General features: G+C 42.0%; 1 protein-coding gene across 20 annotated transcripts in view; it reads left to right on the forward strand.

The window, feature by feature from the left end:
* RAD51B (RAD51 paralog B) overlaps window positions 1–13,722 on the forward strand; it is an 851,179-nt gene that overhangs the window by 526,696 nt on the left and 310,761 nt on the right. The gene's annotated exons all lie outside the window — the stretch shown is intronic.

The raw sequence follows: 13,722 nt of genomic DNA on the forward strand, positions 1-13,722 counted from the left end.
TCAGGCTTTTTAGGAAGAACTCTGATGAGTAAGCTCTCTGGCTGTAGAGGAGACCATGATGCACAGTAAAAAGGACTCCGTCTTGTCACTGGAGGAATGTAGGCAGCCGCCTAATGGGAGCTCCCAAACTGTAGAGATGGCACTCTTGCTTTGGTGGGACTAGTACAGATGCATTTTTCGTGTCTCATTTCTTATGTTGCCTACTTTTGGAGATATATTTGTTTGTTAACTCTTTGAGTTTCAAAAAGAAAACATTAATACAAATTTTATTGAGTGGTAGGTTAGCTCCAATATCCTCAAATAGATTGAGCATTTTAGAATTCATCTTAATGTTACCTGGAACCCAAAAAGATTTGCCTAAAAAGTTTAGCTCCTCATTTTGTTACTGGCTTCATTCTGATTTTGGAAACAACAGAAAGTAAAGTGGAACTGGGGTTTGTGGGTCTATTAGGTTATCCAATTTAATCTTGCCCATCTATTCCTGATATTAATAAACTCTTTCGAATATCAATTGGCCATGGTTGTCATTCTGGTAAATACCTCCCTGGAACCGGACTGAATAAAATTCTTGAGACTTGCTGGTCACAGTTGGAGATTGGTTCAGTGGTTTGGGTTTTTTTTTTTCCCCACCAAAATGAAAATAGAATTATTGTTATTATTGTTTTCTAGCTTTAAAATGACTAAAATACAAAGGAAAAATGGAAAAGCCTATTTAAATCCTGCTGCTGAGAGAAGTAACATTTTGGTGAGCAACTCTCCAGATCACTCTCAGAATGTGTATATTATACTTCCATGTGCCATTGTTAGAAAACAAGATCATCCTGTACTTTCTTCTTGTGGACAACTCTATGTCCATAAATAATCACACCATTAATTATAGTGACGATATATAATATTCCATTAAACAGCTGTGCTATTATCCATTTATGTATTTTCCAATTATTATTCATTTAGGTTTTTTTATATTGCTTACTATCATTTAAAAATTGCAATAAACATCCTTTTATGTCCAGATTTCCAAATTTGTCTAATTATCTCCCAGGTTATATAGCCATATCTTGAGGATATTGTAGACATGGTTCCAGACCATTGTAATAAAGTAAATATTGCAATGAAGTGAGACACACACATTTTTTGGTTTCCCAATGCATATGAAAGTTATGTTTACACTATACTCTACTCTATTAAAAGTGTGCAATAGTATTATGTCTTTTAAAAACAATATAGGTTCCCTAAATTTAAAATACTTAATTGCTAACAAAATAAATAAAAATAAAAATGCTAGGGATCATTGGAGCCTTCAGTGAGTTATAGTCTTGCTGGTGAAGGGGCTTGCCTTAGTGTTGAAGGCTGCTGACTGATCAAGGAGTGGTTGCTGAAGGTTGGGGCGGCTGTAGCAGTTTCTTAAAAAATGACAATAATGAAGTTTGCCTTATGGATTTACTCTTTCGTATGAAAGATTGCTCTGTAGCATGTCATGCTGTTTGATAACATTTTATCCACAGTAGAACTTCCTTCAAAATTGGAGTCAATCCTTTCAACCTTCCAGTGCTTTGTCAACTAAGTTTGTGTGATATTCTAAATCCTTTGTTGTCATTTCACCATTCTTCATAGCATCCTCACCAGTAGACTCCATCTCAAGAGACCACCGTCTTTGCTCATGCATAAGAAGCAACTCCTCATCAAGTTTTGTCATGAGATTGCAGCAATTCAGTTACATATTCTGGCTCCATTTCTAATTCTAATTATCTTGCTATTTCCCGCGCATCTGCAGTAACTTCTTCCACTGAAGTCTTGAACCCCTCAGAGTCATTCATGAAGGTCAAAATCTTATTCCAAACTCCTATTAAGGATGGTATTTTGACCTCCTCCTATGAATCACGAATCTTCTGAATGGCATCTAGAATGCTGAATCCTTTCTAGAAGATTTTCAACTAACTTTGCCCAGAACCATCAGAGGAATCACTATCTATGGCAGCTATAGCCTTACAAATTGTATTTCTTAAATAATAAGACATAAAAGTCAAAATTACCCCTTGATCCATGGGCTGCAGCAGGCATGAAAACAACACTAACGTCGTACATCTCCATCAGAGCTCTTCAGTGACCAGCCACATTGTCAATGAGTAGCACTCTTTTGAAAGAGATTTTTTTTCTGAGTACTAGGTCTCAATGGTGGGCTTAAAATATTCAGTAAACCATACTACAAACAGATGTGCTGCCATCCATTCCTTGTTGTTCCATTTCTAGAGCACAGACAGCCATTTTCAACATGCCTTCCTCACTAAGCTTAATCATTTCTAGCTTTAAAGTGAGAGATATATGACTCTTCCTTTCATTTGAACACTTAGAGGCCATTGTGGGGTTAATTGGCCTAATTTAAATGTTCTTGGCCTAATTTCAATGTTGTTGTGTCTCAGGGAATAGAGAGGCCTGAGGAGAGGAAAAGATGGGGAAGGGCTGGTTGGTGGAACGTCAGAATACACACATTTATTAAGTTTGCTGTCTTATAGAGGTGTGGTTGATGGTGCCCAAAACAATTACAAGAGTAACATAAAAGATCACTGATTATAGATCACCATAACAGATATAATTACAATGAAAAAGTTTGAAATAGTGCGAGAATTACCGAAACGTGACACAGACATGAGTAATGACATGCTGTTGGAAAAAGGGTGCCGAAAGACTTGTCGACACACTTGCCACAGACATTCAATTTGTAGAAAAACATAGCATCTGCGAAGCGCAATACAGTGACACACAATAAAACTAGGGATGCCTGTACTCCTGAAGTGATGGTGATGATCGATGGGTCCGGGGCATGTTTCAGTTTCTGTGTGTATCGCTAAATTACCTGTCAGGAACATATCAGTTTGCATGCCCGTCAGCAGTGTTTGTGAATTACTGGTCCTCCACACTATTGCCTACACTGCAGCTAATTTTTTTTCTCAATCTTTGTGAATCTCTTGAGTGAAATGATATCTTCCTGTCATTTATGTTTGCTTTACTTTGATTACTAGAGAGATGAAGCATCGTTTTGTATTTTTATTGCCCACTTGTATAATATTTCTCCTATTGTGAGACAGAATAGGTCCTGTCTGAAAACTCTAGGAAGGTTATGGTCTGGTTGGTCCATGGAATGCAGAATCTGGACTGTAAATTATTCTTCAGTCGGATTGTATGATATAAAAGCCTGTGGTAAATTATTAAAAATTGTTTGAAAAATATTTTAAGAATATCTTGTTTTATGATTATATCATGGAGTTTGAGTATCCTTAACAAAAGAAGAAATTCACCATGCTTATTGGGGACATGTAATTCTAGAGGAGGTGGGACTGGGCCATGCCCCTCTGCTGCAGTCCCAGCACAGAATGACAGAATTGTTGGAAACCTCTCCTAATTCATACCACCCTACAGAGGAGCAGCTGCCACAGTGAAGCACACCCCACCTGTTTGGAGCTGCCATAGGCCAGCCTCTCTGAGTTTTATGATGCATCTGAAATGGAGTTTTACTGCATCCTCCCACCACCTTACGAAAAACCACGGGGGAGGAAAGAAAAACAGAACCCACCAAGAGGAACAAGCAGACCTGTCCGAGGGTGGGGAATTGGCTACTCCATAAGGCAACAGGAGAGTAAACTACAAAAGACATAAAGCACACCTTGCTTTAATCCCTTCCATCCGCCCAGAGCCCCCAGAAAGCTCATAAAGTCTCCCTTTCTGGGTGATTGGATTCCTTTAGCTCAGAGGCAAGTAGGGCATTTTTTTTTTTTTTTTTTTTTTGGTTTTGTTTTGGAAGAGGGCTGGGGAAAGGAGAATGACAATCACTGGGGTCGGGGGAGGGAGAATGAAAAGGGGGGCAATCACTGGGGTTGGGGGAGTCCCTTCTCTTCTTGCTTCGAGGTAGTGAGTGGTAAACGCAAACAGCTGCTGTCTGAACTCACAGCACGGGGGTGCTGGGCAGCCAGACCAGATCAGCGGCCATTAAGCAGGGCCCACAGTTCCTATGGCCCTTACCTCTCTCAGAAGCCAGGCAGAGCTGTAAGTTCTTTCACCTTTTGAGGGCTCCTCTTGGCTACCTCAAAGGAATCATTTGGAATGCTGCTGGCAAAAACGTTGCTGAAAGTTGTGTGTTGTGGGGGTGTGCTTTTTCTCTCTCTAAAAAGAGTGGTGGTGGTTCTTTGCCAGGATTTAGAAGCTGGAACTGTTTGTTCTTTTTGTGTGAAATAGAGACTAGAGACTAGTGTTTTCAAATACTGAAAGAAGGAGAAAGAAAGGAAAAAAAATTTTGTCTACTTTGCCTTTGGTCTGGGTACTTTTCACTTGTTTGCTTTTAACCTTTCTCAGTGTTTGCAGGTTGCAGGGAAACGGCCTTGTCAGCCTGGGCTGCGCTCCCTGGGTCTTGAACAACAAACACTTAAAATAATCAAAATGATATATTTGGCAGTTAAAAGAAGAATCTCCTAAAACTGTGTCTAGTCTTATTTGTTTCTGAACTCCTGGTGGAGGCGGGGAGACCACGTTCTCCATTCTGTGGCCCGGCCACTCTTCTGGGCCTTCTCTTGTTCCTCTTCACTCCCTCTTCCCCAGACATACTCCTAGACTGAGCTGCTTCCCAGCTCAGAGCCCACCATGTGACTTTGCAGCTTCTGTGCCTTTGCAGATGCTGCTGTCTCTCCTGGAATGCCTTCTCCCCACCCTTCCCTGGCAGAAGTCCTCCTGGCCATAAAAGGCTGCCCTAAATGCACTGAGCTTCCTGGCTAGGCACATCTTATCATCATTATTTCTGTAATTCTTCCTTTCATTGGCTGACATCCGTGACAGCAGGGCCCAACCCTAGGTGGCTAGCACAATGCCTGTGGCAGTAGTGGCAGCAGTAGTCTTCGTATTACCAGCAGCAGCAATAATGACTCTTACTGGGCATGTGCCATGTACTAGGTCTTTTTCACACTCGTCTCTAATCCTCCCAACAACTCTACATCATATATGATATTATGTCCTTTTTAGAGATGAGGAAATTGGGACTTATGTGAGGTGGAAAGATGTGATACCTTTCCTCACTCATCACGAGGGTCACAGCTGACACCCCTTTAACAAAAGACAGGTTGATGAGAAAATCATAACAAATGTATTTCATCAAAGTTTGACATGACAAGGGAGTCTTCAGATATGTAGACCCAAAGGCCCAGGGAAGATGGTCTGTTTCTATGCTTTGGTTTGAGGAAGAATGGGCAGCTGTGTAGTAATGTGATTGGACAAAAAAGGGTCTGATCTAATGATGAGAGTCTGAGGGGGTAGACACAGCAAGGCCTGTCTGTTCAGATTCTTCTTGGCCTCCTTATGGCATTCCTTCCTCCAGGGAGTGGGCAGGACCCCTCTGAAATGAGGGGTTTTAGGGAGTAGGGAGAGAATAACCTTTCTAGGTTTTATGGATTGCTTTGGGGAAGAGGGGTTCTAGATTCTATGACCTGTCTTGAGGAAGAGGAATTCTGGTTTCTGTGATTCCCTTAAGGGGAGATGGGAGACAAGGAGGGCAGGAGAAGGTCAGAGAAAGACTTTGCTTCTGAGGCTACCCAATATCCTTTAGTTCAGAATACTCAGCCTGCCAAAGCACCATAGTTTGGAATATTGTTGGAATATTGTTTTCTGAGCCCTGGCACTTACAAGTTAAGCAACTCACCCAGGGTCATAGAGCTAACAAATGGCTGGACCAAAGTGAGAATCTGGGTCTTACTCATTTCCACCCTGTTTCAAGGACTCTGATTAGATGCTCAATAAGTACCTACTGAGTGAATGAACGGCCTTGAAATTGTTTTCTGAGTCTGGGGAACTCTTCAGGAATTTCAAGAGCCACTGCTTTTACACTTGGCCACTTAACTTTGCTCCCTAGAGCTTTAGTTTCTCTTCTTCTACACCCTTCTCTTCTTCATCGTGTCTACTGCTTTCTTCCTGAGTCATATCCTCTCATTATGTTTTAGCTATGGGGGGTAAGGATGGAGAAAGGGGGGAGTCTCCTGGTGCTTGTTTCATGTATTTCATTTCCTTGACCTGGTCCTTGTTCCTTTGAAGTCTTCTGTTTGTCTGTTTGTTTTTGAGACAGGGTCTCACTCTGTTACCCAGGATGGAGTACGGTGGCACGATCTCGGCTCACTGCAACCTCCACGTCCCAGGTTCAAGAGATTCTTCTGCCTCAGTCTCCCGAGTAGCTGGGATTACAGGCACCTGCCACCATGTGCAGCTCATTTTTGTATTTTTAGTAGAGACAGGGTTTCACCACATTAGCCAGGCTGGTTTCAAACTCCTGACCTCAAGTGATCCTCCTGCGTCGGCCTCCCAAAGTGCTGGGATTACAGGCATGAGCCACTGCACCTGGCCCCTTGAAGTCTTTATAGTCACCCCAAAGAAATTAGGCTAAACTAAAGAAGTCACTGCTTCTGTAGATCTAAGGTGGCTGAATATCAGCCATAGCATATGTTTCCAACAAATGCAGTGCGTCTATTAAAGGTTATAAGAAGATACCTACAAACTTCCCTCATGGGATTGTTGTGAGAATTAAATACATATAATACATATAAAGGACCTCTAGTGCCTAACACATAGTGAGCTCTCAAAAAAATATAAGTGTTAGCTTTTGTTATTATTTTTATTAATCCTTGACTGGGGTACTAAAATTCCTAAACGAGAATGAGCCAAGAAAAATATGTTAATTATTACAGCAACTAATGTTTGTTACTATGCACCAAGCCATTGTTTTAAGGGTTTTTCATATATGAATTCATTATGAACTAATTTTCATAGCAATCTAGTGATGTAAGTGTCATCAGCCCCATTTTACAGGTAAGGAGGCGAGGACAGAGAGGTGAAGTTGGGAGCTTGGGATCAAGTTTCTGGTTCTAGAGCCTATGTTCTTTCACAATCATCACTATTCTGAAAAAGAGTAAGCACCAGGCCTAAAAGAAACATTAAAGAAATGTCTTAGCTCCTTCTCACTCTTATCTCTCATTTGAATGAATGTGTTTGTGAAAGGCAGATGCCTCTGGGGTTCTTGCACAGTCCTGGGCACCACGGGGAGGAGAGAGGGCAGCCTGGAGACATTTATGTTCCTGGTAAACGACTGAAAATAGGCAGCACCTTTGTGCACTGAACCCAGCTACTTTCAAATTGCAGTACTTCCCAATTGCAAACTTGGTGCAAAAACCTACATTGCCACACTTGAGACTTTCATGAGGAAAGATTTTGGGTACAAGGTAGTTTTTCATACCACTTTTCTTACCCCTAAGACTGCAAAGTACCGTGTCTCCTTGTTTTATAGAAGCTAAAACAAATTCCATCGATAAACAGAATTTTTGAAACTCTGATATTTTCAGAAATTTGTACCGTGCATAAAGTAATTGGTGAATTAACATAGGTGATTAAACAATAAAAAGTGATGTATACCCATTTCCATAGAAAATATATGCATATATAAAAGGAATTTTACAGATAAACTGGATGATATGTATGTGTATATATATGTTAATAGATCATGTTTTATTTTCAGTGTTTTTGTGTATTCTCAATGTCCCCCAGTATGGAGACAGGCTCATCTCCAGGTGTGCAGGCCCTGAGTGAAGGGGACCTCCTCATTCGAGTGTGCAGGGCTCTCCCGCGGCGGCACCCACTCTTTGTCCTCCTTCCCCGTTTGTGTTTGCCACCTTGTGGTTAACATAGCTCTGTGGCTCAAGGAGGAAGGCCAGGCCGGTATCATCTCTGAAGGTAAAATGCATACATGCGATGCTGTAACACAATCTTTCTCCCGGCAGGGAGTGGGAGTGTGTGTGCGTGCACGCGTGTGTGGGTGCAGTGAAGGTGGAGTTGCCCACTTAGTGAGACTCAGAGTCTACCCTCAACCACTGTGCTTCTGTGTGCTCCTGTGTAGACTGGAAGTCACATCAGCCGCTCCACTGCACAGAGATCGCAGAGAAGGGGCCACATCGGTCAGTGCTGGCGTCCACAGAAGGAAGTTGTGCGGTGGGAAGGCCGATTCTGGCTGGACTGCAGGCTTGTTTGCCCACACACGCCCCAATGAGAGCGAGGCCTCCACGGGCTTCCTTCTCCAGTAAGGGCAGTGTGTGGCGAAGGAAGTGTCTGCTGCTGAGCCCAGCTTTGCCTCGCCATCTTCCTTCCCGATCCACTCATCCTAACCCTCTCTCCTTCCACCTCCATCCTCTCTGCTCTCCCATTGCCCCTGTGTGTGTGTCCCCTCCCCCAGCCATCCCTCTCATCCCCGGCCACCCTCTTCTCCCTCCCTCCCTCTGCGCCCACTCCTCTTCGCGGGCCTCGGGGGAGCCCTCTCTCCACTCAAAACACCCATGAAACAGAGGGAGACACTAGCAGTCAGCGGGCACTTTGTGGGGAGGGCCAATTTAGAGGACAGATTGACCAGAGCGAGCAGCAGGACATCTAGAAAGACGCTTTGCTTCTAGGGAGCGGGAGCCTAATCCCGTTACAGGCTGGAGGGAGACTCCTGGGGCCTGCAAGCCTGCTTCCCGCTGTGCCTGGAGGGATATCATTGGAGGGCCGCCGCGCGGTGGAGGGCTCCGCTCGCCAGCAGCCCCCTCCCCCAGCCCCTTCCACTCTCTTTTCTTTTGCAGTGACACATACTGCAGTGCCTCTGAGGTCATTTGTTTCCCACAGCCTCACAGGGCGCTGTGGCAACAAGGGGGACAATGATCTCTCACAGGAATGATGGGAGGCCTTGTTTTGCCTTAAATAAGCCCCTTCAAGGGAGCAGTAAGGTCTGTTGTGTGTGTGGTTTGTTTTTTCAGAAAATCCTCTTGCACGTAGTTCCAGTGTGAAGTACTCTGGCAACTTCAATTGAAGACATAAAGAATCTTATGTGTGTGTGTGAGGGTTTAATTTTATTTTTATTGCTGCTTTGAGACCAGGATTGTGTTTTCCCTTCTGCCAGTTACCCTTTTCCCGCTCAAGCTCCCTGGACCCCAGCATTCTTTCAATAGTTTTAGGGCAGGAATTGGCAGGTGTTGGGGCAGAAAGATGCCCATGTCTGGGTACTGGCTTCTGACTGCCCTTAGCTTTGGTGAGGGAGCTAAGGTTAGCGTGGCAGGAATGTAGTGCTCCTACACATTTCTCATCCCATCCTGGGTCTGAGGAAAGCACAGGGCTGGGTGGCTAGGGCTGGGATTCACAGCAAAGTGACAATGGAGGCTGAGCGAGAAGTACTTTGTGGGCCACCTCGGAATAGACCATCAGCTTTAATGCCAGAGCTTCAGGGGTATGTGCAGAAAGAAAAAGGCCTAGAAGTAGAATAAAGAGGAGGCAGGTTCTGTGTCTGATTCGACTGTCCAGTGAGGAAAGACGTGAAGTGATCTCTACCCACAGCCTGATACCACCACTGGAAGACACAGAACTGTCCTGTTTGTCTTACTGCTCTGTCCTGTGTTTTAAAGTCGTCAAGCTGCTGCAGACAATCCCACCTTAGAACTTATATATGTAAACATTATTATCTGTAAAGGCTTCCTATTTGATGAATCATGCTGTATCATACAGTCTAGATATTTCATCTGGAGAAACTGAGATGAGGCAGATTAAAGTCTTTTTCAAAACCACATGATGAATTAATTTCAAAGCTTGAGATTAAAACCTAGATCTTCTAGTTTCAGATTATTAACTTACCAGTGTGATCTACAAGTTCTTTCTCCATGTTCTAAAAAACAAAATTTTTAAGGCAATCAAGACATTTTCATTCTCTCATCTGAGAAGTATGTATCAGAAAAATTCAGCTGTATAAACTGTATGACTGTCTAAATTATAATTTTAACCTGTCTTTTTTTGCTTTTTATAAATCATATCTTCCACTGTTTACAAATTTTGTTATGTCTTTCACGTATCAGACTCAAAAACTGTTGGCTTTATGATTGGGCCACTAGAAGAAATATGTTTATTCACTTACCTTTTCATTTCCTGACTTTTTTTTAGTGATAATCTGAATATATTTGTGAAATATTTAGGCGGGAAGGTGAGTTTCCAGGTGTTTCTGTTGATTATTGCAAACACAGAACAATTCAAAGACTAGTGTGGCTTTTTGATAAATTAAAGATACTTTTTTTGATAACTAGTTATTCTTGACTTTAGTAAACATTCCTTAGATTAACTCTTCTCTTAACAACCTTAGTATAATTTTAATTGTTCACAAATTCTGAAGTGGGAGTACTGGAATTTTGGAGAAATGAATTAACGTGCTGCCTTATTTCTCTGGACCATCTGTTAATGCTTATTCTCAACTAAAGTAACAAACATACCATAGTCAATTTTAACAAATAACCTATGTCTGTGACAGTGATAAGACATTGGCCAAACCATCCTCTCTCTGGCCATGGCAAAAGTGTACCAGTCATAGCTAAAGCAAGACTGAATCTATTTAGTATTCTTTGTAAAGGAAACAACAACAAAAATAACCAATAAAGGTCTGAGACTGATGATGGATGGCAAAAGAAACCCCCTATGGTCATAAATAAGCTAACTTTGGAAATGTTTGACTTTAAGGAAATACAGACTATGCTTAGTCTGCCTCGTGTCCCTGGACTAAAGCAGCCTTGAAGGCTCGTCTGAACATTTCCCCAGGGGTTTCTTGCCTATTGACAAATCCCACCACATCTTCCAGATGCACAGAAGAGAGTTCCCTTAAATCCAAAATGGTAACCAAAAATGTTGAATAGCAAGAAACTGGCAGGGGTGGCTTTGGGAACTGGTAAATAAATAACAGGCTTGTTGTCCCACACCCTAGTTTAATGCTCTCAAGAGGTTCTTATGTTGCTCGCATTAGTGGGCATGTAAATGAAACCCCTGTTGGCCTTGGCAGATATTGGCCTCTTCCGTGACCTTGTTTGACTGAAACAAAAAGTCATTGGTGGAACAAAAATTCAGAGCTCTGAACTTGGTTGAAAGAAAAGGGCAATTCTCTGAATTGGGTAATTGGATCACCCTCCCAAGTGCCCTAGGGCTTATATCAAACATATAAGAAGGGGATTAATAACTTCAGTGTATAAATGAGCTTCAGGCGGCTTCCAACTGTAACATTTCACTCTCAGGAGCTTTAGGACATAACAGATTTTTTTCAGAGCATTTTGAAGTGCTCTTTATAAAATGCAGGAAGAGACTGCAGACTACTGTGGAATCCTTGTAATTGTGCATGGTCCAGTCTGCCAGGCAGGCAACCTGAAAGCCTCTGCAAAATGGCCGCTTAATAAAACTGTTCATGAAATATACCGTTTGGGGACCAAAAGATGATGACAATGATATGTTTTGAAATTGTACTTGATATTCACTTCCTTAGTCATAATTTTATGATCTAGACTAAATTAGATGTATCTGGAAACTCGAAAGTTCACCATCTTCCTATTTCTTACAGTTGAGTGTGAGGATTCCAAGACTTGAGACAGACTTACCTATTTATATGTGCATTGTAAGGGACCATTAGAAAAGCTGAGAATTTTAAAATTCATTTATATTAATTAATTTGCTCACTCAGTATTTATTCAATGCCTACTACATATCGGACTTGAGGATATAAAAAAGTATAAAGTAGAGCAAGGCTGACAGACATTTGAAAGGCAGGTTCATGAGGATTGAAGGAACACGTGGGAAGGGAGCCATTACTTCTTATTAGTGGGGAAGTCCAGAGGAGACTAGAGGAGATGACAAGAGATGAGTCGACAGCGCAGAAAAATAGAGAAGAGTATTCCAGGCGGAGGATGCAACACTTGAAAAAGTTACCCGGAAAAGCTGGCCTGGTGATTAATCGGCCCAGATAAAAGAGGTGGGCTAACACTGTTGTTCTTCTTTTAAAGGAGAAGGATCAAGAAGCAGTTCTGTTGGGTCCTGAGGAAGTGGGATTATTAGTGATGGACACAAAGTGCTAGTGTCACAGCTGTGGTAGAAAAAGGGAAACAAGAGAAAGCTTCTGAAAAAAATGTTTTGACAACTACTTTTCTGGCTATGGACATCTTGAGACCTCTGACAATCACACAGAAAAGAGAGCCCGTGGGGAACATTTTAGAATTGATTCTTATCTGAATAGCTATCTTTTTGGCCTGTCTGGATGCCAAAAAGAATTAGCAGAATTCTGCTGTTTATATATTGCTGAATCAGTTTGCATATGATATGATATTTTATTACTAGGGAAATATTACTAAAGCTAGGTCGAGTTGCTTCTAAAAACTAAAAACTAATTGGGAAAAGAATGAGTTTTAGTCATGTACATATTTTCATTTTTCTCCTTTAATTTTTATATGAACAGAAACCCTCTGAAGCAGACGTTTTACCTGCATTTTCACAAATGAGCACACAGCCTCGACCGAGTTAATTCCTCACAGTCCCACAGCCGGTGCAGGCTAAGGCCCAAGTCCCTTTCATCCTCCATTCCCCCACCGGTCATAGCTAAGTCTTCAAGCTAATGTTCACCTGCCAGAGTAAAGGCAGAATATTTGAATTCTCTTATATTTGTTTTATTTTAGTTATTGACTATGTTTTTCTTCCTATAAAGTAAATGTGTTTCATTCTTTGTACACTGGTTTTCCTATAATGCCTGGGTGCTTCTAGCTAGAGAGGGCAAATTTATTTCATCTTCCATTCAACTCCAGAAGGCCTATAGTGGCCGCTTGCACTGCTATAATGGAATTGCTCAGCAGCCACTCCCATATGCTCTATGATGGGGCAGTGGTGGTACAAGTGCTGCATCCCTGCTACCAAGGCTGCTGCTTTAGTATCTTTACTTCACTCTTAAAGTGGGGAATGAGAGAAATCGTCTAAAGTCCTAACACAAGACAGCCATACCTACTTCCCAAAGTAATAAACTCTCTGCTGCTGCATGTAGAATGAAATAGAGCAGTGAAATTATAAAAGAGATTTGCAGTCTAATAATTAGAAGCGAAAATGAAGTATAAGGCTAAAGGAAGTAGACTACAAACACCTGAAGCGTGACTACAAAATCAAGTTGACATTTTGTGGCTCATTTTCAGGGTAGCTGCCGGAATCTGGTCATGGTTGTTGTTTTTATTTTTTAGGGTTTTCCCCCATCTGTGTACAGTGAGATAGCAACCACAAAAAACTAACAGCCTTCCTGAGTCTCTTGGCTGTAGAGTACCCAGCTCTTTTCCCTGAAGCTTGCCCTGAAGAGGCCTGGTGATACCTTTCTCTTGGGAGATGTGACATGGTTCCATATTGACATTACCCACCTGGCTCATTGCTTGAGTCTCGAGGTTGTTTATGTATTTGATGTTTCATTTAAAAATAAAAGTTACTTAAGGCAAAAATAGCCTAGTGCCAGTGGGTTTGGCTATTTGTAAAATTTAGAAACCCATTTAGGAAACCACCATCAGGATCTTGTTGGTGCTGTATCAGCTTGGGCATATTGCCCTTCAGCACACCAGCTCTTGCACAGATTGCGTCCACTGAGTTGAACTATGGAAACCTTCCATGAGAAAATGAGAGTACTCAGGAAGTAGTACTGGTGATCCATAAAGCATTGCTGTGTCCTCTAAGGTTCTTTCCTGGTCTCATACCATGGTTTCTTCTTGGGCAAAATGCAAAACTGGGGTTCTGCCTTTCTCAAGGGAAAACGTGTTTGCTGCTTGGCTTCGGAATTTTGGCGCAACTCAGTCAGTGACATTTCTCTTTCACACACTCCTCCTATTTCCTTCAAATAGGTGCCACATCTTTCAC

The sequence above is a fragment of the Macaca mulatta genome, chromosome 7 (genome assembly GCF_049350105.2).
Source record: "Macaca mulatta isolate MMU2019108-1 chromosome 7, T2T-MMU8v2.0, whole genome shotgun sequence".
Taxonomy (NCBI): domain Eukaryota; kingdom Metazoa; phylum Chordata; class Mammalia; order Primates; family Cercopithecidae; genus Macaca; species Macaca mulatta.